Consider the following 24569-nt stretch of genomic DNA (forward strand, 5'->3'; position numbering starts at 1 on the left):
AGGCGGTAAAATTCAAGTTCTTGATGTTTGCCAATTTTAACATGGGATAATTAAGATGAATTTTACTGCCTACCTATGTCGTGCTGGATCAATGAGTATATCCCTTGCAAGTATAACCATTAAACAGTTTGTGTCCTCAAAATGTACTTCTCTAAAGTGTTCAGATATTCCAGATATATTACATGGAGCAATCCGTGCCAATGAATTGGATCTTGCATCAGAGACGTGCTCAGATATACATGTTTTTAACATACGTAAATTTCACATTGTGCAAAATTTAGAATATGTTACAGTTGATGAATGAAAGTTTTTTTGTATGTCTTTAAATTTTGTATAGAATAGACATTAGACGTTTTATTGTTATATTTGCAAATATTGCAATTGGGCATACCAAACTTGAAACTGCCATTCAGAGACAGCCAACTATCAGTGTATATTAATGTATTGAATGCATTTGGAGACAGTGGGGCACATTTACTTACCCGGCCCATTCGCGATCCAGCGGCGCGTTCTCTGCACAGGATTCGGGTCCGGCTGGGATTTAAGATGGTAGTTCCTCCGCCGTCCACCAGGTGGCGCTGCAGCGCCGAAAATAATCTTAACGCCCCGGAATGCACCATCCCATAGAAGGTGAAGGTGAGCGCTCCCCAAGCGACACATTTTCGGCATTTAAATGCGGCGGTTTTTCCGAATACGTCGGGTTTTCGTTCGGCCACGCCCCCCCGATTTCTGTCGCGCGCATGCCGGCCCCGATGCGCCACAATCCGATCGCGTGCGCCAAAAACCCGGGGCAATTCATGTACAAGCGGCGCAAATCGGAAATATTCGGGTAACACGTCGGGAAAACGCGAATCGGGCCCTTAGTAAATGACCCCCAGTATATTGTCTAATAATGTGGAGTTTTTTGCTGAATTTCACACAAAATAGAAAAACAGAAAAGTTGTCATTATATGTCGTGCTTAATTTCACTTTTTTATTTTTAGGCGTAAATTGGATGTTCGATGCTGTTCTTTTTGAAATTGAGTGTAATAATTCTTGTCTAGATTTGCTGTTGAGTTCTTTTAAATATCTGCAATATTATGTCTATTACAACCTCAATTTTGTATTCTGGAAATAATATTGTGACATTTGTTGATGTAAAAAAAACATTTCCTTTTAGTACGGACTAATTTTCCTTTGGGAATTTTTGTCACATTTAAGGGGAGGCAGGTAGTGGCATACAGTACAGTATTCCCTGGTGTTGGTGTACAATTTAAATCACACTGGACATTACCTTCTTTAGGGTTACCTATTGAAAACAGATTCAGCACAAAATTTCTCTGAAGTACTGTATATATTTAAGTATAAGACGAGTTTTTCATTACAAAAAATGTGCTGGAAAAACTAAACTTGGCTTATACTTGAGTAAAAAAAAAAAAATTAAATCAATACCCACCTTTCTGGCACCCGCGCACATCCTCTTCTTGCTTCCTGTCAGTGTCCGGCAACAGGTCTGCAGTGCCGGTCCACGAGCGAAAGAACCTATGTGATGGCGGCTCGCACACTATTATTTCAGCAAGCAGCTGACGGTAGTGTGTACGCTGAAGACCTTCCTCTGACAGGAAGCAAGAAGAGGAACTGCATGGTGAGCCGGTAAGGTGTGTACAGATTTAATTTTTTTATGTCCTGGGCAGGGGGCAGGCTGGCTATACACTGGGGCAGCAGCTGCAGGCTGGCTATATACAGGGGGTGAAGCTGCAGGCTGGCTATATACTGGGGGGCAGAAGCAGGCTTTTTATATATTAGGGGACAGCAGCAGACATCAATACTCACCTTTCCAACACCCACCAGAGGTTATCTGCTTGCTTCCTGTTGGTGGCTGACAGCAGGTCCACAGCACAGGTCCACGATGCACACATTGACCTCAGCCGCTTGCATTATAGTGTATGTGCGTCAGGAGCGACAAGCCCTGTGTGCGCCGCAGACCCACACTGTCAAGAAGCAAGAAGAGGACCTGCCCGATGCGTCTGAAAGGTGAGTGCAGAGTGTATTTTTTATCGGGCAGGGTGCTGGCTAGCAATATACTGGGGGGGGGGGCAGCAGTGGACTGGCTATATACCGGCGGGTCAGAAGCAGGCTAGCTATATACTAGGGGGCAGCAGGCTGACTATATACTGGGGGGCAGGAGGCTGGCTATATACTGGTGGCCGACTTGAGTTGGCTTATACTGGAGTATATACAGTAATATAGGTAAAACTAATATTATACTCATTAGAGTTCAATAGTATACAAAAGACACAAGTGGTGTGTCTTATCAATCAGTCATCAATAAAGTGGCCATAACACTTTATCATACCTGGAAATGGATTCTTTTCAAGGTAAAAACATTCTTCTACAAATCTACAATAAAAATATTCATGATAAACCAGGGACACTTACTCAAAGATCTAGGCACTGCGACTGTGGTAATCTACTCATATTTGTTATCTATGGCCTCCTTCCTTCTAAAATCAATTTTTAAAATGATGCTAATGAGCCTGAAGGGCTCTGGGGCATTACCAGAGCTGGTGTTCTGGTAACAAAGGATTGAAGAATGGTATCAAGCCATGCAGATACCATCCAGTCCCTAAATTGATCTGTCTTAATGGTGGAGGGAAGATATTTTTTATGGGATTTTGGAAGTGCATAAACAAATCGCTGCACTGTGATTATTTTTGTTTTAAAAATTCCTAAACTACTTGGAATAAAGTGTAAAAATATCAAAGAGCAAGACAGTGTGGCTTAAACAATATGTAATTTTATTTCACAAAAAGCAACAAAAATAATGTCATGCATCAGATATAATAAAAGCATTTAAAACATGTGAAAAACACAGATTTCATATGGACCAAAGCCAGTCACAAAGGTCCAAATACAGCTACAAGTGAAGTGAAAGGGACTGCCTCCCCAGACAAAACAGAAGATGATTAATGTCTGCCAATACAATCAATCCTGGAAAAAGGTAATAATAACTAATCACAAATATACCAGTATCAAGTATCCTAGGGGACCCCTTTAAGTATAAAACAGTCAGTAAAAAGATTGCCTAGTGAAAAAAGGCTGGATCTGGAAGTATACCAATTCAATTCATGTAATGAAAGAGACATTGGGGCACATTTACTTACCCGGTCCAGTCGCGATCCAGCGGCGGGTTCTCCGACGCTGATTCGGGTTCTGCCGGGATTCACTAAGGTCCGTGCGCCGATATTCACCAGGTGTCGCTGCTGCGCCGAGGTCCGCCGGAGTTCACCTGCTTTTTTCTGGTGTATGTGAGTGCTTGATCTTGCGACACAAATGGCTTTTTAAATTCTGCGGTTTTTCCGAATCCTTCGGGTTGTCCGGTGGCCACGCCCCCTATTTCTGTTGCGCGAAAGTCGGCGCGATTGCGCCAAAAAACGATCGCGTGCGCCACAATCCCGTGAAATACAGCGCAAACCGGAAATATTCGGGAAAAACCCGACGGATTCGCGGCTGCGGACCCTTAGTAAATGTGCCCCATTGTCCCACACTTGTGGCTGGATGCACCCCACGCATTACGTCGCAGCCAAGCAAATTACTCAGGGGTAAGTCCCATCCAGATCAACAACTGTAAAGAGTTTGTATGTTCTCTCTGTGTTTCCTCTGGGTCCTCTGGTTTCCTCTCGAACTGCAAAACATACTGGTTGTTTAGATTGTGAGCCCAATAGGATCAGGGACCAGTTTGGCAAGCTCTGTGCAGCACTACATGATCTGTTGACGCTTTATAAATAATTTTTTTTTACAGGAGAATGGTCATAAAAATACAGATCAAAACCAAGAAGAAAATAAAATATAGAGTCCAAGAACAAACGGATGTTAGAAGACAAGAAAGAGTCAGAAGATCAAAATGCAGATTTGTTCCAAAAATTCTAGCAAGTTCCAAAGAAGACTTATGGCAAGAATGTGGAAGTGCATCGGAACATCTTGATAAAGCTGACTAGCCAGAGACTAAGGTGAGTGGAGGAAGTATCTGTCCTTCACAGCTAGTTTAACCACCTGCAGGCTAGAACAAAGCCAACAGGAGACAATCAATTAAGGTGGCGAGGAATGAAATAAGACTCTTTTGTCATACATTGTGGGCATAGGATGGCACTGAACCCCCCAACGTGCACATATGTTACATATAGATTGGTAGAAAGATACTTGATATTCAGTAAATTATCACAGTACAAAAGTAAGAAACAATGGGCCACATTTATCACTTGTTTTTTCTGTTGTTTTTGCGCCTTTTCGTTTAGGCGCACCGTTTCTGCGCCATTTTTGCGATTAAACGTCAAATTAGCCGCGCAGCTAAAATAACCACCTTTCCCTCATCTATCGTTCTATTCCAGATGCGCAAAAACGGGCGCAAAAACACTCCAGCCCGAAGGTGGCGTTATCTGAGAAGAAAGCACTGAGCCCCTTTGCAGAAGAGCTCATTTCTAGCAGCAGAGCTCAGCCAGACACTGGAACATATAATAGATACAATTAGATACATTACAGACAGGAGCTGCAGACTATTTACAGTTCATCACCTTCTATTTACAAAACATTCTGCAAAACCTGAGCTCACAGCAAGAGAAGTTTGCACAAGTTTGCAGAATTTTGCAGATACGACATACAAGTGTCCCCCATGTAATTCTGCACAGTATCACCAGTGTGTCTGAGGGGGATACTGTGCAGAATTACAGGGGTGCAGCAGGAGACCAGCACTGGGGGATCCCCTCCAGGAGAAGGCACTGCTGAGGAGGTCACTGGGTGCAGGGTGTCACACACCTGGGTGCTGCTGTGAGTGTTATCTTCATTCTGGGCTGTGGGAGAAGCAGAGAGGAGCTTGTAGCAGGATGACATGTAAGTGCCCGAATCTAACATTGCGCCTAAACTGCGCCTAAACTGTGTTAAAGTAAAGTGATTAATAAGAGGCAGAAAATATACTTATCACAGATGGTTGTAGCTTGTGATAATTCTGGCAAAACAGTGCGCCCGAATTTAGGCGCAACTACTACACTTAGGCGCACAAAAGTGATAAATGTGGCCCAATGATGTGATTAATTTTTCTTTTTTGCATATGCATTGTCTAAAACAAATGTATGTATTTCATGATCTACCATATAAAATCCATGCTGAGAAAAAACTTCCAACCAAGCAAGTGACAGGTATATGCCAGAAGCCAAATGACCGGGCTTAAATGATTATGATGAGTTGATTGTGAGTCATTGCTTTAGACTTTCATATTTAATTAGTGGAAAAAATTCAAGCAACATCCTATTAGCTTTATTAGGTGCAAATATTTTACTGGGATCAGATGAGTCTGCCAAGTCTGCTGTAAATTCACAATATCCTGGCACTATCTGTGTTCCCACTTAAAACCTTACAACATCAACAGCTACATAACACAGTTAAGTGGATGTACCAGGGGAGTACAACATAATGCATAAAGGTACTTAATTTCTTAAATGAGGTCAACTACTGTTAGCTTAATAGTCATGTTCTGCACACATAGCAATACTTCATCCATTTTCAATATGCTTCATTGACTATCCAAATTCCATGGACTTTAATGGCAGCACACATCCCAGACTTTACTTAACTCATAATTCCAGTAATTTCCACAAACTCATCATATATTTAAAAAAAATATAAAAAGATTTCCAAAATTGCCCCATTTATTGCTTTTTCCCTGTGCTTTAACTCACACATTTTTGTTGGCTTTGTTGACCATTCAAAAAACACAGCCATGGTCACAAATATAGAGGAAACCAATTATTTATTTGGTTAAAGTAAATTTCAGAATTGTGTGTTATACTGTAAGCATAAAACATGAGCTATATATTTTTACATGACTAAGGCCTAAAGTGGTTGCTTAGGATTGAAATATATGGCTGTATTTTCAGAAACAGCGCCAAGTGCTGTTGGTTTGATGTTTAGCTCCATTGACCTGAATGGAAGCTGCAAACTTTTGTAAATGTAACTGTCAATGCATATTTGGCAATCAATGTAAAGATTATTTAATAATAATTTTATTATGCTTTATGATCTACACATTCATGTTTACTAAGTAATCAATGTCATTATTTTTGGATCTCTATGGTCAGATGGGTGGAGCAAGAAACTATACAAACCTGAAACTATATTAATTCTCTAGTTCTCTAGTGCCAGTTGAGATTTTTTTTAGCTCTGTTTGTATGAATAAAAAGAATAATGCCAGAGAGGCAAATACAGTACATATAGTACTACACAGGTGGAATGTAGACACAGGATCCAATCGAAGGGGTTACACAGTGTTATTAACCCCTTAAGGACGCAGCCATTATGTAGCTTAAGGCTCAGTCCCATTTTTTGGATTCTAACCTGCGTCTCTTTATATGGTTATAACTTTTGAACACTGTTACTTATCAAAGCGATTCTGAGATTGTTTTTTTCCCCACATATTGTACTTCATTTTAGTGGTAAATTTTGGCTGATAAGTTTGCGTTTATTTACAAAAAAAGAAAAAAAATTATGAATTTTTAGAAAAAATTGCCATTTTCGTAATTCAAAATCACCGCGTTTTCAGGCAGATCGATTTACCACCAAAATAACTTGCCGAATAACATTTCCCATATGTCTACTTTACTTTTTCATAATTTTTGAAATGTCTGGATAATTTATTTTGACGCGGCTTACAAATCGAATAGCAATTTTCCGTATTTTCAGAATTGACTATTTTGGGGATAAATACTGTTTGAAATTAAATTTTACATATTTAGCATTAAAACCCCCTATAAAACCAACCCATTTTCAAATCTGCACCCCTCAAGCTATCAGAAACAGCATTTACGAAGATTGTTAACCCCTTGAGATCTTCATAGTAATTGAATCAAAATGGCGGTGAAATTTAGAATGGTCAAATTTTGTCGGTTATACGTTCATTTAGCCCTAAAATTTACACATTTCCAAAAGATAAAAAGAGAAAACCCACCATAAAATTTGTTCTACAATTTCTCCTGAGTACAGAGACCCCCCACATGTGACCGTTACTTGTTTTATGGGGGCAGGGAAGGAGCCCTGCAGCTGCCAGGATTTAAATTTTCTCGTTGCCCCCTTTTGAAAGCTATAAAATTTTCGCTTTTCCGTTATTTGGGCCATGTGATGGCATTTTTTTGGCGGGATGAGATGCTTTTTCCAGTGTTACCATTTTGGGGTTGGTATCACCTATTGTTGAAAATTTAGGAACTTTTTTTGAGGTCATGAGTAGAAAAGCATCAATTCTGTACAGGATTTTTTACTTTTTTTTTTTCGTGTTCACCGTATAGCCTAATAATCATGTTATCTTTATTCTATTGGTCGATACAATTACGGGAATACCAGACATGAATATCTTTTCTTATGTTTTACTAAATTTGCCAAATAAAACCCTAATGTGGGAAAAAATCTATCATTTTTGCATCGCCGTCTTCCAAGTGGTATAACATTGTTAAATTTTTGGCTACAGAGCTGGTTCATGGCTTGTTTTTTGCGGGATATGTTGTACTTTGCAACCGTATCATTCTGGAGTACATATGTTTTGTTGATCACTTTTTATTGCATTTTTAGTGGTATATAATAGGTAAAAATCATAATTTTTGACGGGTTTTTAAAGTTTTTTTTTTTTACGGCGTTCATCATATGGGTTCAATAGTTATTTAGTTTTATTCTATGGATTGTTACGGACGCGGTGATACTATATATGTGGGGTTTTTGTTATGATTTAGACTTTTTTGAGCGTCATATGTCTCTTTATATGTTTTGGGGCTTATGGGCATTTTAAGCAATTTATAAAGTTATTTTTTATTGAAAAACTTTTTTTTTTAAATTTTTTACTTGATCCACCATGGGACATGAACAAGCAATCATCTGATTGCTTTTTCATGATAATGCTTTGCAATACTCATGTATTGCAGGGTATTAGCAGTGTCAGCCTATGCAGATGCATAGGCTGACACTTTGCCTTTAAGATGACATCACAGACGCCATCTTAAAGGCACTGCCTTCAGGCTTCTCTGGGGTCCCGATCGGACCCCAGAAGTGCCATAGCAGCGATCGGCGCCCCCGAAAACGGTGCGGGGGCACCGATCGTGGGTTAAAGACCCCCGGAAGGCGTGTTAAATGCCGCGGTCGCGTTGACCGCAGCATTTAACGGGTTAAATGTTTTTTTTTTATAGTTTTTTGAAAGTTCCTTGTGACTGGTACAATGCCCAGTGACTGGTGCAATGCAAATATGATGCAGATGTTCAAGAGGGACTGTAGGTCTTCACCAAGCAATTAAAGGCCAGTGAACTTAAAAAGGTAGGCCAACTTTAGGAAAGTGTTGACCCTGATCATCCATCTCATATAATTACCCTGCTAAATCTTCCTTTGAGATGTTGGGAGGCTGCAGGAGTGGTGAGTCACATCATCTCTTCGACCAGCAGAGCAAGGAGGGTGGCTCTGCAGTCATTACTGTCCGCACACCCCCTCCATCCTAACCATTCCCATATACGGGTTTCTGACTAATAAGGACCTTATTAGTCAGAAACGCGTAAGAAGATGCTTTTTTCTGCACTTATGTGTTAATACCTGTAACTTGCTGTGTCACCATGTTTGAATAAAGGTTTCAAGATTCCCGGTGAAACAAAAAGTGCCGACCTCATCTGTTCTAAAGTTTATTCCAGAATGATTACCACTGCTGGGCGGTCCCGCCCTATTGCATTCTTGCAATAGCCATTATTTCAGTGCTTCTCAAAGAGAGACTGATAGATTACCTTCCTATGTCTTCGACTACCTGTATCTCAGGTTCCACTAGCCAGAACCACAAGGCTATTATGAAGTGAAATATGAGCGTGATTCTAACTGTATCTGTTCATTTTCACATAAATATGGAGGTAATTTTTAATGGTAAGCAGATGAGATTTCCAAAGAAGAGGGAGTTCTAGAAAGAACATTTCGTATCCCTTCTGAGGGGGAAGTAATTTAAAGGACATCTACCACCAGAATTACGGATTGCAAACCAAGCTCGTTGAAATACTGATGTGCGATCCCTCTGGCAGGATCTTCTCTTCTTTAAGTTTCTGGACTTTACAAAAAAAGGTTTTTTAAAATTGTGCAACATTACCTGATGTGCTCCATGCTCCAAAGGAGTTAATAGAGCCTGGAGACTCTCAGGCTCATTTGTATAATTTTGAAAGCAGTTTTTTTTTCTTAAAAACAAGGGCATAAGAAGCTTAAAGAAGAGCATATCCTGCCAGAGGGGGCATACACCGGCATGTCAGTGTGCTTGGCTTACAATCCTTCATCCTGGTGGTAGATGTCCTTTAATGGGGTAAAAGCTGTGACAGGGTCTCTTTAACCTTTTATCAATGTTAACTTTGCGTCGAAGGTTATTGGCTCACTATATACAGTGAAGTTTTCTGCTGTTTTATACATCGACACTTATTGTTACCCCGGAGGTGGGTGTTAAACTTTCAAGTGCCACGATTGAACCCGCAAATGCATTCTCTGCAGTGGCCATCAGTCTTAATACACCTACAAGTAACTAAGATATTGTACAGTATAAAGCCATTTATAATATTAAAGGAAGACCATAAAATGAATCCAATACTAGGTTCTACAGTAGACAGCACAGGACTGTTTTGTCATTTGTTCCATTTTCTCTTTAAATCTTTTCAGATTTTTTTCCCATTGATGCTTTACACCTGTAATTCCATTTCCTGAATGTTCTAAGATGTCTTTTTTTCATAGCGTCCACTGTGTGCCATTTACTGAGTGTTTGTATTGGAGACACCATCCTGAAATCCCAGCTGCAGATGGGATTAGGTTACACCAAGTTGCACTTTATATAATGCTTTATACAAGAATTGCCACCCATAAAATTGCCCTGGAGTGTTTTTTTCTTGGTATATATATTTCTAAAAATCATTTAAGTAACTTTCTTAACAGCTGGTAAAAAGCAATACAGTCAATGCTTAGCTGTGACCTACCTATTTCCATAAAATAGATGATCTGTGGGGTATCTGCTGATGCCAGTCTGGTCTTCCTTTCTAAAATATGTTTTTATTCTGTAAGGTTGAGTATGGGAATCCAGACAACTAAGCATAATATTTACATTGCCGATTAATTTATCAAACAGCTTAAACGCATATGGAGGTAACTGGTTCTGACACTGTTATAAATAGGAGCAAAGGCTTTAGGACCACACAAGCAGGTTTTACCATTAAAATTAACCATTAAAACTGTCAGTACTGTAGATTAATTAGAAAAGCAAACACTCACATGGACACACATGTATGCATGAATGGATTTACCATTCAGGGATAACTGATATCCTATTATTATTGGACCTCTCTTCCTAGTAAAACAAATGGACCTTAGACATATACATATAAGAAAAATGAAGAAGCTATTAAAGGCACTATTCATGTATTCAGTTACATTTAAAGTACTCCAGTACCCCATTTGAGTCATTAATGAATTATTGCCACAGTTTTAGCACAGTTTGTAGGCACCTACACATGACAGATAACATGTAGCATGTAGGGATCATAATAAATAGATGTGGAGGCACAGGTGGTAATATGAATGAACATAACTTTACAGTATGCTGGTTATATTATTTTACAATATGGCGATTCCTTCTGAATTCCTATAGTGATGTGGTGGAACTATCCACAACATGACAAATAATGATAACTAAACTCTAGTCTTATGGTGGATCTCGTTTAAAACTTGTCAAGTGTAAATGGGCTTATTATAGGGACCACTAAAGGTTAATGGGGTACTCTGGGAATATGAACTTCTGATATGAAAACCCATAATGCTATAAATAAATTAATACAACAAAACTCATTGTTATTATTTACAAAACAGAGCTATAATAGTTTGCTTTATGATGCACAAAATTTTATGGTATTTCTGAAGTAGGCAGAGTTATCTTCAAGATGGCCGCCATCTACAACTACAAGTCCCACGATCCTTCAGTTCTAAGCAACAGCTCATCCCTATCATGCTCTGCTCCCTGGGATGAGCTTACAAACTGTCCTGCATTATTACCATAGTAATGATGTGTGCAGCCGCACATAACCTCACCACAACACCGGCCATACTGGAAGCACTGCAAGCTAACATAGTGATGATCACATGACCTGCCCAGGAAGGTGCAGAACATGTGATGTGGACATGTGACCGGCAGCCTTCTTCTGTCCGGTGTCGCCACCACAGGGGCAAAATCAATGGACTGATTAAAGGGCCAGTAGCATTTTAATTCTTCATTATAGTGTATGTCCACAGCATTTGTCTTTTAAGGGGAGCAAAATTAAATACCAACTAATTATATATTAGCTTATATTTTAATGACCCATTTGAATATGATTATGCTTATTTGTGGAATACCCCTTTAGGTGCTTACAGCCCATTGAGCTGTTAATGGGAACCTGTAAGCTAAACAGATTTATTAGACATGTCTTCCAAGCTTTACACCTAGCATTGACCAGTCACGTGATAAATCTCCACAGACCAACTGCAGGCGCAAGCTATGTACCAGTTTAAAGTTACTTCATGTCAAAATCAAGTGCTTGGAGCACCAGAAAATGGATTTCCATTGAACACAGTTATATTATGCAGGGTTGGTCAATGAAGAACCATGTTGTTTACAAAAATCCTTTTAAATTCCACTGGAAATGAACCTTTTTTTTAATGAAATTGTCGAGCTTTTGGCTTTCAGAGTCTCTTGACAGAGTGCTTTGTTTTAGAAAGCACTTTTTGCAATGACTTAGATAAGTAAGTCAATAGCAATTCTACTTGCTGATTTGTTTGTTCAGCACTTCCTAAATAAGCAATGAGAACTAAGTTACCTGAATAAACTCAAATGTTCTATCTGTAAATGTTTGAAAGAAAACTTGAAATTAAGACTTTTGTTTTACAAAACTTTTTGTAGTAAAATATTCTTCTGTTATTTATAGAGTTCTATAAAAAAATCAAAAATCATCATAGACTCAAAGCTACCTACGTCTGCACATCACTTTCCTGCCATATAAACACTGCCAGTACATGGTGTGTATGTAGAAGTTACATCTGACCCCCCAATATACATCTTCATCAGGGTTTGATGACATCATCATTGCCATAGTGACCCCGGAAGAGTCCTTTTTTATCAAGCCATACTTGAAAAGCTATATGATTGTATTAGAGAAGGACTTTGGTACTGGCCCTCTCCACAGTGATTTTGGGACTTCATCAGTTGACTTATACTAGTAATCCAAATAAGGAAAGCCTATTGTTCTTCCTTTCAAATGAATGAGGAAATAATCCAACAAAATAGCACAAATTTACACAAAATAGGTAATAGCACAAAAATGTTTACTTTATTATAACAAAATGACAAATACTGGTTAAAAATGGTCCCACCACGGAGGGGACACAAAACAATGTTGCATGCCAGAAAACAGATCAGGATATTATAAATGTGTTTACAAAACTGTGAATGTAAATTAGGGCATCAGTGGCCATTACCACATTTATAACACTGATGGGAAGCATTAACAGATGTTAATACAATAGAAAGTAGTGATCAAAAGTAGAACAAAGAGCTTACCCATGTTGCACTGATTGTTGACTGGAAAGACAACAGCCCCGACGCGCATTTCGGCTGGTTTGCAGCCCTCGTCTGGGGGCCGAAAACCAGCTGAAACGCGCGTCTGGGCTGTTGGCAATGGCCTCACAGCTCTGCACGTGGAAGACATGTCCTATCCCCAGAATACGCCGCCGTGCCCCATGTTTCTCTATGGAGAGGGGCCGATATGTATCCACTGTACGAAGGCAGCGTGCCGAAACGCGCGTCGGGGTATCAGTCATCTGGGTGGACGTGTGTATCCTGTGCCAGGTAATTATCCCACTGTATGTTACTATGGAGCACTATGTATATCATCATGCGTAGTTACTCTCCTGTAAACTTGTTTTCATAGACAGACAGCATGCCAGACAGTTTACACTGCACTAGATTACATTAGCAGTGTAGACTTGAACCAGCGATCAGAACATCAGTTTGCTTCAAAAGTAGAGAATTTCAAACATTGAAAATGGAGAATCTTTCAAAATTTTTGTCAAATTTCAGTTTCTTTCATAACTAAACACAAAAGGTATCATCCAAATTTTTAAATTCATTTGAAGTACAATGTGTCACAAGAAAACAAATTCAAATTCAAAATCCTCTGGATATCTTATAGTGTTCCAAGGCTATATTTTTATAGTGACACAGGGCAGATTTGAAAATTGGGTCCCAAAGGGGTAAAATGGCACACTTTCCTCCAGCTCAACTTTAACCAAAGATTGGATAAGAATTGCTCTAAACAAACTGTGAAATGGGTGAAAGCAAGGACAAACAGGGTTACCAGTAGAATCTGAGAATTTTTTGGACAAAACTGCAGTTTTTAAGACATTTCAATTAGATATTGCTATATTGCTCTTAAATTTAAAAACATTCACACAGATCATATAAAGGAAAATGAATACATCAAACCACCCATCACATCATACAAGTTATGAGCAAAACTAGTTTTATGTAAAAAGAAAATCATAATATCATTATAATTATCATTATATCATTATTAAGCATACATATTAAATATAAGTACTGGATAAAAATGAAAGCAGGATTTTTAAATCAATAGTGCAATATTACACCCTTGCATTTTAAGGGGAAGATCCCAAAAATTTTTCATCTTGGTTTCACCTCTGGTACATCCTTAAAACTAAAATTGGAGTGTAATCTTTGTGCCAAATTTGTTAATTTGGCAATAATAAAGTTACTAAATAAACATGACACAAATTAAATGTAAATAATAAAAGCCTTCAAATTCTACATTCATGCATAGGTCATATCAGTTCTAAAAACCTTATATATAAATAGATATAAAGAATACACAATCAGCTATTTCTGAAACAATACAACTGTTGGAGGCCATTGTATAAAACAAGGTCAGTAAACACTTGAAAAGGAAATTATGAAATATTTAGTGGATTAATCTAGAAGTTCAGAGAGGTAATTTCATGTGGTCATGTAAAGTATAAAAGAGCAAGAGGAAAGAAACAAACGTATTCATGCCCATTCCTGGAAATTACACTTCTGAAATGTGATGAAAAAATTTTTACTTGGTTTTGATTATTAGCGAAACAAATTTTTTTAAACATTGTCAAGTTAAATAAACTTATTTAACATATAAGGTCAATATTGTGTTGATAATTTTATTTTCTAATTGGATTTATATCACATCAAAGAACCCACATTATTCAGTAGCCTTGCATATTAAAATTGATATTGGATGAGCTCATTATACGCTGTCCCCTCCTTAAGGACACCGCACTTACAGACGACTCCGAGTTACAGACGGACCTCTGGTGAAGCTCTCTAGATGATTTACTTTAGTTGCAATGATCAGCTCTAATGTGTCTGTAATTAAGTTTTATTGATAATCCTGGTTCCCATGACAGCACAAAATTAAAAAAAAAATTTACAGTTCCAAGTTACATACAAATTCAACTTTCCTAAAGAACCAATCTTTTACATAACCCGGGGACTGTGTGTAATTATATTATATTAATTTTTCTTTTTTTGCCTAATATGGTAACTTCCAATTTTGGTAATGTCTAACATATAAGTAATACATTTTCTTTCAGGAAGAATCAAATGTTTCTGTAAATACCTCCTCATATGTAAGAGTACTAACAGTTAAAAATATATATTATTAATAGCAAGTTGTTACATGTGAAAACTGTATTTTTTATGTGTTCATGCAATTTTTAATGAATACCAATATTTTTCCAGAAATACTGTAAATGTAATTTTTGTCGGGCTAGCAAACAGAAAAATAAATGAAAACCACTAAAACAGTAGGTGCTAAGACTTAGATAGCTTATTCTACAGTTAAAGTACACTTAGCAGTCACAGAAGATTACCTGCAACTGAAATTTTGCAGATTCTTCAGTTAGCTCTGAAAAATTAATTAAAACAGAAATGTTCCAAAGTCTTGCACAATACCTTGTAGATACATCCTATTTCCTTGACTTAAATTGCCTGAAATGAGCAAATATTATGACTATAACTATAGACAGGTAGTTGCCTGACTTCTGGTCATTTGTCTTCAGGCCTCATGCATACATGTGGCATATGTCCCCCATCGATGGCAATTGCCGCATCGAGCGATACGGTGCTGCACACATGGGGAAAAAGTCCACCTGGCTATGGCCCAGCAGGGATTAGTTTGTGTGAATGTAACCTTAGTGTGTATCCAAATATATGTATAAATCAAAACAATGTGAAAACAATGCTGAGAAACTCTTCTGGTACCAAAGACGTAGGTGCAGAAATCTTATTTCTGGCATAAAATATTTGTAAGCTTAGAAAATTTTTTGCACATTAACTTGTGACTTTTGCTGCGCCTGCGTTTCACAGACGAATAGTTCAAAAATGGGTGTGTTAGGGCTGCCTTCTGACAGATTTTCCAGAAAATGTAAATTTTAGCTAAAATCTACACATATGTTTGAGTGTAAGACACTGGAGCTGTGCCTGATATATTGAGAAGCACACACATCCAAATTAATCAAGTATACTTCTCTCTGAGAGAAGGGAGATAAAGACTGGCACATGAAGTGCTCCAATAGTGTTCATACAAGAGGACTAGGAATTTTTACATGGCTACCATCAACGATCCACATATGAATTACTGGTCTGGACATGTCTCACCCTCTCACCGTCTCCCTCAGTACTAAGCAGTGGCGGACTGGCCATTGAACCCACGGTGGGAAATCCCGGTGGGCCGACTGGTTTGGGGCCGGTTTGGGACTCGTGGGGCCGGTCTAAAAAAAAATAAACAATCAACTCACCTTTCCGGCACTGCAAACGAAGCTCCGCTGATCCAGTCCAGCCTGTGGTGAAAGCTTCGTGTGCGCCGGCCGTGCACAGAATATGATTTTGTCAAGCTGCTGACATCACAATCTGTGAGACGCCAGTGCTCACGGAGCTGTCACCGCTGGACGGACTGGATCAGCAGAGCTTTGTTTGCAGCGTCGCAAAGGTGAGTTGATTGTATATTTTTTTTTGTGCTGGGCAGGAGACTGGCTGTATACAGGGAGGAGGGGGGGAAGGCTGGCTGTACACAGTGGGGCAGGCTGGCTATATACTGTGAGGGTGGGGGCTGCCTGGCTATATACTATGGGGGGGGCTGGCTCCAAACTGTGGGGGGGGGGGGCTGGCTATATACTGTGTGGGGGGATGGCCATATACTGGGGGGAGGCAGGCTGGCTGTACACTGTGGGGCAGGCTGGCTGTATACTGTGGGGCAGGCTGGTTGTATACAGGGGGGAGGGGAGCAGGCTGGCTATATACTGTAGGGGTGGAGGCCAACTCGCTACATACTGTGGGGGCCAACTCGCTATATACTGTGGGGGAGAAGGCTATATACTGTGGGGGGGGCTGGCCATATACTGGGGGGAGGCAGACTGGCTGTATACTGTGGGGCAGGATGGCTGTATACTGTTGGGCAAGCTGGCTGTGTACTGTGGGGTGAGATGGCTGGCTATATACTGTGGGAGGGCATAGCTGGCTATATACTGGGGGAGCTGGCTATATACCGTGGTGGGGGCTGGCTGGCTATATACTGTGGGGGGGGGGGCTGGCTGGCTATTTACTGGGGTAGGCTGCTATATACTGTCGGGGGGCTGGCTGGCTATACACAGGGGGGCAGGGTGACTATATACTGGGAGGGCAGGCTGCTATGTACTCTGGGGGAGGGCTGTTTATATACTGTTGGGGGGGCTGGGTATATGCACTGGGGGGGCTAGCTGAAAACCGGGGGGAATGGCTGTCTATATACTGGGGTAGGCTGCTATATACTGTGGGGGGGCAGGCTGACTATATACTGGGGGGCAGGCTTCTATGTAATGTGGGGGGTTTGGCTGGCTATATACTGTGGGGGGGCTGGTTATATACTCTGGGGGGGCTGGCTGGCTGAATACCGAGGAGACTGGCTGACTATATGCTGGGGGAGGGGCTGGCTGGCTATATACAGGGGACTGGCTGACGTGTTAGATGGCATAGTAGCTGTAGTAATAGTGGTTATATTCCTGTACACATGGGCAGTATTACAGTAGTTATATTCTTGTACATAGGAGGCAGTATTATAGTGGTTATATTCCTGTACACACGGCCAGTATTAGAGTAGTTATATTCCTGTATATAGGGGGCAGTATTATAGCAGTTATATTCTTGTACATAGGGGACAGTATTATAGTAGTTATATTCCTGTATATAGAGGGCAGTATTATAGCAATTATATTCTTGTACGTAGGGAGCAGTATTATAGTAGTTATATTCTTGGACATAGGGGCAGTATTATAGTAGTTATATTCTTGTACATAGGGGGCAGTATTATAGTAGTTATAAACTTGTACATAGGAGGCAGTATTATAGTAGTTATAAACTTGTACATAGGGGGCAGTATTATAGTATGGTTATGACTAAGACGCCCAGCGTCGAGACGCGTTAACCGTCTGTATTTCCCTCATGCTGTTATGGATTTTTTATAAGAATAAAGGAATGTTTGTTTGGCAACTACTCTCTGGAATTTGCTCTTTTGAAGTGCTGGTTTGGACTGTGTTTTTGTGACTATACCCAGGACGGCTGAGGTCGTTTCTGTGCACCAGGAGTTATCCGGATATCGTTGTGCCTGGAGGGGATCCCATGGTAGGGTGAGCTGGCTTCTTTTTCTATCTGTACGTGTTACGGACGGATTACCAGTTTTCAGTATTATAGTAGTTATATTCTTGTACATAGGGGGCAGTATTATAGTAGTTATATTCTTGTACATAGGGGCAGTATTATAGTAGTTATATTCTTGTATATAGGGGGCAGTATTATAGTAGTTATATTCTTGTATAAGGGAGGCAGTATGAGTTTCTTTCTCTGAGCTGTACGTGTTAATTTAGACCATCTATCAACAGTTTAAGTGGAGTTTAGGAACTCCATCCACATTGTTTTGACCCCACCCACAAAATGGGGCTACTTTTACAATTTTTTCCAGGGTGACTTTAAATTCCCAGTCCGCCCCTGGTACTGAGATTACATCAGGAACTCAGGGGAGACAGTGTAACAACCTGTAAAGCCGGACATATACCATAAACTTCATAACAATTGGAATATTTTACTAAGTGAACCCATCTTGAACATGGCAGTTACTATCAAGACCACAAATAACAGCCAGAAGAACTAAAAACATTAAAAGAAACTTACCATGAAGAATCTACCATCATAAGTAGATCTCATAGTAGATTCCTTCTGCCTGCCTCTGCCCTAATCTGTAATTTAATAATCCTTTAACCTAACCTAACTTGCTAAAAACTGTATTTTATTAATATGTAAATTAACTGCAAAGGCTACTGGGGCATGGAGTGGTCTTAGCTCCCAGTGCCCGGCCAGTATAGTTCACGCCCCAGTAACATCTGAAGTTAATCTTACATATTAATAAAGTTTTTAACAAATTTTAACAGTTCCAGGATTATGAAATTATAGATTAGGACAGAGGCAGGCAGGAGGAATCTACCATCAAATCTACTTCTGATGGTAGATTCCTCATGATAGGTTTTCTGTAAAGACTGTTTGACCCAGAGCCATTTTGTTTGACCAAGCATGGGGGCCACTGTCGGAAGTAGGCTCAAAGGGGTTGGCCTCTTTACGTCATGATTTTTGTGATTTGTGTGTAAGTGTGGGGGGCAGAATCTATTAAAAGTTCTGCACTGCTTTCTTGATATGTGAAGTGTGAAGCCTCCTGTTATTTTACCTCTTGTCCATAAAATAGCTACAAATGGAAGGTCATGTGATCTCTAAGTGGTTATTGTTGGACAGGCAGAGACATGAACCTCACAAGTATTCACTGATTACGTACACCCCCTATTTGCATAACATCAGGATAACCATTGGAACATTGACAGCTCAACTTGGCATAATTTTTCTTCAAGGCGTTTATCACTTGAGAATGTGAGAGGAAATCATTAAAGTCATCACAAAAATTGCTGTCGATTACTGTACATCACAAGTTTTGGTGGCCATGGGCAACTAGAAATATTCTGACTTTCAGACAGCTTGATAAATTTGCCCATTGTGTCTTATGTGTGTGTCTTATCTACATATGGTGCGGTCTGCCTGAAAAAAAGGAGGCTGCTCCCTTTCGTCCACATACCCGGTGATATCCTATACAGGCAGTCCCCGGGTTACATACAAGATAGGGTCTGGAGGTTTGTTCTTAAGTTGAATTTGTATGTAAGTCGAAACTGTATATTTTATAATGGAAGTTCTAGAAAAAAAATTTTCTTGTGCCCCAGTGACAATTGGAGTTTCGAAATTTTTGGTGTAATTGGACCAAGAATTATCAATAAAGCTTCATTACAGACATCTTACAGCTGATCATTGCAGTCTGGGACTATAGTAAAGCATCCAGAGAGCTTCACCAGAGGTCACAGTGGGCAGAGGGGTCCGTCTGTAACTATGGGTTGTCTGTAAGTCGGGTGTCCTTAAGTAGGGGACCGCCTGTATTTACATTTGTTTTGATGCATGATTCTACATCTATGGTGGTGACAATAGGATGCTATTTATCATTGGTATTGGCCTAAATTTACTAAGGTGTCTGTCGGATTTTGCACGTTCTTTTCAGTGCAAACTGCTTGCATGTGTATTTAATATGTGAAACAAGAGAATCGCGGCACTCACCAATGCAGTCTTCAAATTTTATTCACAGATATGCAGGTAATACAGGACGCCGACAAGCGGCAAGGCGACGGGCAGTTTCGCGCTCAGTAGCGCTTTCTCTAGCCTCTGACGTCATCCTTCCGGGGCGTGCGCATTATAAGCGCGAGCCCCGAGAGGTTGTCATGGATACATAGCAACAATACAACACAGGTGAGTACAAACAAACTTGGACAATCGTCCATAACATACAGTGTGTTTAAAAACAATAACAGTTAAGAAGTTACAGAAGAAAAGCACATTTTTCCTGTGTGGAATTCAATAAGTTTTTTTGCAAAACCCGGCGCTATTATTAAAAAGTCATAAAAAGACGCTAAGATCATTAGGGTCATTCAGGCCGAGAGGGCCCATGGCTCTGCATTTCAATATCCACTTAGCCTCGCGGCGCAAGAGTTCTCTCTGGCGATCGCCGCCTCTGGGGTTAATTTCTACTTTTTCTATGCCCGCGAAGCGGAGTGGATTGGGCTCATTAGAGTGGTGCAGCCTCATGTGCTCAATCAGTCTGGGACAACCGTTACCCGTGGATACCGTATGTAGGTGTTCCCTAAATCTCGTGAACATATTCCGAATAGTTTTTCCAATATAAAATTTGTTACATGTACATATGAGATATCCAATAGATATCTTTGTCCAACGTGTTACTGAAGACGTCAGTGCCCTGGTCTATCCTTCAGTACCAGATAATTTATCTCCGGGTGAGAGACAGGCACTGAATTTTCTCAAAACACAGGACAATTTAATAATTAAAAAGGCCGACAAGGGTGGGAATGTGGTGGTGATGTCACGGGATTAGTATCTGTCTGAAGCCAAACGACAGCTTGAGGATGAGCGCACGTATAGACGCCTTGACCATAATCCAACTACTAGTTATTTATCACGCCTCCAGACCTTACTTAGACGTAATGTAGAAAAAGGAGTTCTCTCTAAAAGAACAGCTGAACGCCTCCTCCCAAAAAATCCTACATATCCCGTGTGGTATTTCCTCCCTAAGATCCATAAAACATTGTGCGATCCACCAGGACGCCCCATTGTCGCTGGCATAGGGTCTGTCACAGAGCCCATTTCCCAATATTTGGACTGGCTATTACGACCCCTGAAGACCTGGTGTGGCAGGATGGATTTAATCTTGTCTCCATCGATGTGGAAAGCCTATATACCCGCATTCCGCAGGACTTAGGCGTTGATGCTGTCCGCCTGGTCCTGCGAGGTGCGGATAAGGACATTGAATATGTCGACTTTGTGGGTGACGCATTAGAATTCGTATTATCCCATAACGCGTTTATGTTTGGGGATCGGTGGTATGCGCAGAGAGTGGGCACGGCCATGGGCACTCCAGTTGCCTGTACTTTGGCCAATATATTTCTGGCGGTTTTTGAATCCCGCTATGTCCACTCTCTGCGCAACCCATTCGCCCAGCACATACGCACATACCTTAGGTATGTGGATGATATTTTTATGGTTTGGGATGGTTCACATGACGAGTTCCGATCGTTTGTCGACTACCTTAACAGTGCCAACGACATGAACATGAAGTTCACGGCCATATTTGGAGGTGACTCGCTTGATTTCCTTGACGTGAGGGTGAAAGTGGTCAATGGAACGCTGTGTACCGAAGGTTTTAGAAAACCTACAGCGACAAATGCACTTCTACACCACAGTAGCTTTCACCCCCCGCATGTCAAAAACAGTGTACCATTTAGTCAGTTTTTACGTCTTAAAAGACTCAATAGTGACAGTTTACGCTTTGAACAACAAGCACAGGAATTGGCATTGCGCTTCATACAACGGGGTTACCCAAAAGAAGGCATCCTTACCGCATTTAATAAAGCCAACGCAATCCCTCGACGGAGTTTACTTTCCAGTGAAAAGAAACGTGGCAACCAGGGTGGCATGAGATTTGCTTTCTCCTTTGACTTTAGCCCCCATGATGGTGCCATTCGTGATGCTATCAATAAGCACTGGAATGTGCTCCGCCAGGAACCTAAATTGGCAGAAATTACAGCCTGCAGGCCCCTTGTGACCTTTAGACGTAGCCCCACAGTAGGTACTGAGCTAGTCCGGAGTAGATACTCTGTTCCCAGACAAAATTGGCTCAGTCAAGGGGCTCCTAGAGGCAATTATAAGTGTGGACACTGCAATTTTTGTACGCATAATTTACAAGCTAAAACCTTAAATTTAGGGGGTGTGAAAATTGATGTGAAACATTTTATTACCTGTAGAACCACCTATGTGGTGTACGTTCTCATATGTACATGTAACAAATTTTATATTGGAAAAACTATTCGGAATATGTTCACGAGATTTAGGGAACACCTACATACGGTATCCACGGGTAACGGTTGTCCCAGACTGATTGAGCACATGAGGCTGCACCACTCTAATGAGCCCAATCCACTCCGCTTCGCGGGCATAGAAAAAGTAGAAATTAACCCCAGAGGCGGCGATCGCCAGAGAGAACTCTTGCGCCGCGAGGCTAAGTGGATATTGAAATGCAGAGCCATGGGCCCTCTCGGCCTGAATGACCGTAATGATCTTAGCGTCTTTTTATGACTTTTTAATAATAGCGCCGGGTTTTGCAAAAAAACTTATTGAATTCCACACAGGAAAAATGTACTTTTCTTCTGTAACTTCTTAACTGTTATTGTTTTTAAACACACTGTATGTTATGGACGATTGTCCAAGTTTGTTTGTACTCACCTGTGTTGTATTGTTGCTATGTATCCATGACAACCTCTCGGGGCTCTCGCTTATAATGCGCACGCCCCGGAAGGATGACGTCAGAGGCTAGAGAAAGCGCTACTGAGCGCGAAACGGCCTGTCGCCTTGCCGCTTGTCGGCGTCCTGTATTACCTGCATATCTGTGAATAAAATTTGAAGACTGCATTGGTGAGTGCCGCGATTCTCTTGTTTCACCTGTGACTGCTGCCCTTCTACGTTGAGCACCACTATAGTCTTCACATCTCTGCAGTATATTGCCAGTTGTCTTTACTCCAAATGGTCCCATCACGCCTAAGACTTTGAAGTGCACGTGGGTAGTGCCAGCACCGCTGCTACTTCGTTGCTGTATTTAATATGTGTCACATGCAAACCTTTTGTGTCTAAACTGAAATGGATATTCTGGTGCACAGTCCAACAGAAGTGTGTCACATGACCCATGTTAAAGGTGCACCAAAAAAGTGTGTGCACCCAGTCAGGGCAGTGCAGGGGTCACCAGATTCATGAAGAATGGGTGCTAAAAATCTTGAATCTGGTGCCCTCTGCACACACATTTGCACTGTTTTTAGTAAATGTGTGCCCTTGTTTTATTCATGTTTCACCGGTTTATATCAGTCCCTAGCAGTGTTAGAATAGGCAGATGCGTTTGGCATACACTACATGTATCCACCCGAGTAGACATACCTGTGAGAGGTTTTTAATTGCTGTTAGATTTTTGTACCATATATTTACACTATATTTGTATCAAAAATAAAGATAATGGCCCACATTTCTTAAAAACTGTGCAATCTCCACTATGTGCAGTTTGTCTGTGTAGTGTTCAGGATTTCTATTGCACATTCTTCATGAATTTGGTGCTCCCTGCACTGCCCCAACAGAGTGCACCAACTTTTTTTGGTGCAGCTTTAACATAGAGTATGCAACACAATTCTGTAGGACTTTGCATGATAAATGTGGCGCATGGTCCGACTGTTCACTGGAGTGCTTCATTGCAGTATAATGCAGCTGCGACAGAAATGTGTCTCGGACACTTCTTAAATACATGTGCAAGCAGTTTTCATTGAAAAGAATGACCAAAGTTCGACAGAAAACTAGCACAGGGGCTTAAATAAATCTTGGCCAATATGTTGGAATTTAGTGGAACCTACATTTATTTTGTTTTTCACTATGAATATTGTAGTTCAGTAAGCCTTACACAACCCCCTACCTTTTGCCTTTACTGGATAACCTGTAAAACTAGAACACAGAGAGTCTACAGTAGCCCCTCTGTGGCTCATTAGCATACTTTTAAAAGTTAGCTTTAGAAGGAAGGAAGCCATTGCTAACATACATAAATAGGTTGGTGCCTGTATCAGTGAGTATTTGTCACTGGTTTATTATCCTTGATTTCGATGGTAGATTTCCTTTAAAAACTCCCTTTTACAATAATGAATGGCCAGTGACCAATGTTGAATTAGGTGAGTATTGAATTTAATTTATTTTTCACAGCAAAAAAAAAGTTATAAAATAACCTGCTTAGAATATAGGTTTTAACATTGTTACATCTAAATATCCAATTAATTCCTTAACAACTTACACATCAGCATCTTCTGGGTATACTTGTATCCTGATTAGTCATTGATCTTGCAGAGTGAAAAGACAATACATCTGACAGTAAGATTAACAAACTTATAGGATCCTATTTGTAATCAATGATAGTGTAGTGCAGTTGCTTTGTAGAAATAAATTTCTTTTAGAGAGAAGAATTCTATGTAAGTCAGAACCAAAAACATGGTTGTACAAGTGATCGATTGATGCGATTATTCGTTAATTTAATTCACTGAAATAATATGTGCTTCTGGAGTGGGAGTTAAAAACTGAAAACAGGGACTCTTGTGAAAGAATTTTGTACCATCTGGGATAGGGGGGGTCAAAGATTTGTCGCAGTATTAAAATAATGATGATATACACTCACCGGCCACTTTATTAGGTACACCTGTCCAACTGCTCGTTAACACTTAATTTCTAATCAGCCAATCACATGGCGGCAACTCAGTGCATTTAGGCATGTAGA

Source organism: Engystomops pustulosus, chromosome 1 (assembly GCF_040894005.1).
Source record: "Engystomops pustulosus chromosome 1, aEngPut4.maternal, whole genome shotgun sequence".
Taxonomy (NCBI): Eukaryota; Metazoa; Chordata; class Amphibia; order Anura; family Leptodactylidae; genus Engystomops; species Engystomops pustulosus.